This window comes from Cicer arietinum, chromosome 2, assembly GCF_000331145.2.
Source record: "Cicer arietinum cultivar CDC Frontier isolate Library 1 chromosome 2, Cicar.CDCFrontier_v2.0, whole genome shotgun sequence".
Taxonomy (NCBI): domain Eukaryota; kingdom Viridiplantae; phylum Streptophyta; class Magnoliopsida; order Fabales; family Fabaceae; genus Cicer; species Cicer arietinum.
The window spans coordinates 14,519,451-14,520,730 of NC_021161.2; positions in this window are offsets into that span (position 1 = coordinate 14,519,451).

Genomic DNA, 1,280 nt, shown 5'->3' on the forward strand with positions numbered 1-1,280 from the left:
AATGTAATTAAAAGAGTTTTTAATTTGAAATGGGGAGTAGAAATGGTGACGACGCCTTCACATTCTCCAACCCATGTTTAAAAAATTTTTAACTACCCGAATTTAAATTTAAATGACAATAGTTATAGATACCTTAAAAAACTGACTCATTGAGTAGGAGAAACTAGTTAAATTAAGTAATTGATTTTTGTACATCAATTTCATTAATATAAGAACAAGGATTATCAAAACTGATAATCAAGTACTCCTAAATTGATTATAACATACTTAAACGAAAGCTATAGGCTACCATTGACCCAATAGATACATCCAACAATCCGCATTGTAAAGGTGCTTGAGAACACAAGAAATTGAAGATTTGAATTGTATTGGCCGTTTAAAAAAATAATTGTGTTACTCAACGAAAAGTGATGTTCTTAATCAAAACATTGAACATATGATGATAAATCAATTTGAGTAAAAATATAGTTGAATCATAAAGAACTCAAATTAAATAGAAGATTGGAGATTTCCTCAACAACAAAAATACCGAGTAGAGATAGAGAAGAGACACTCATATTATTATACTAGTTTACAACAATTGTTGCTACATCTAGTCCTCCTCTTATAGAGAAATGTTTCTCGATATATTTGAGTACTTATTCCACTATCAATTCAATAGCATACAAATGTTATTTACTTTGCCTCTCCAAGCTTCAAGCATTATTTGACTTTTGGGCTTCACTACATTGATTCAAGTATGTATGAATTCACATATAATTTTTTTTTGGATTTTTAACTCTCACTGAGAGAATAATACTATTCAATCTTATATCAATTCAAGTGTATAAAATAAATTGATTGATTTGCATGAATTTCTAATAACTCTCTACATGACTTTGAAGTGTTCATGACTTTGTAAGAAATCTATTTTGAGCATTGCCTTAGGATATAAACTATTTTCATGTTCTGGTGCCACATCATTAGAGGAAAATATTATTTTTCTTAAATTTTGTTTTCAGACCAATACTAACAACAAATCAATTTTCAATGGTGACTTATTGAAAAGATGAAAAGAGGCATTGACTTTTCATACGATAGCTCTACAAGAGGAACCATTACTTCATAAAAATTACAAAATCATTTACTTCATTAGAGGATTTGACTTTTGCTAGAGCATTGACTTTTTCAGATGATAGCTCTAGTAGAGGAATCATTGATTCATAGAAATTACAATGTAATTATCTGTATCAAATAATTTTTCTTTTACCAGAACATTGACTTTGTTAGATGTTTCATTC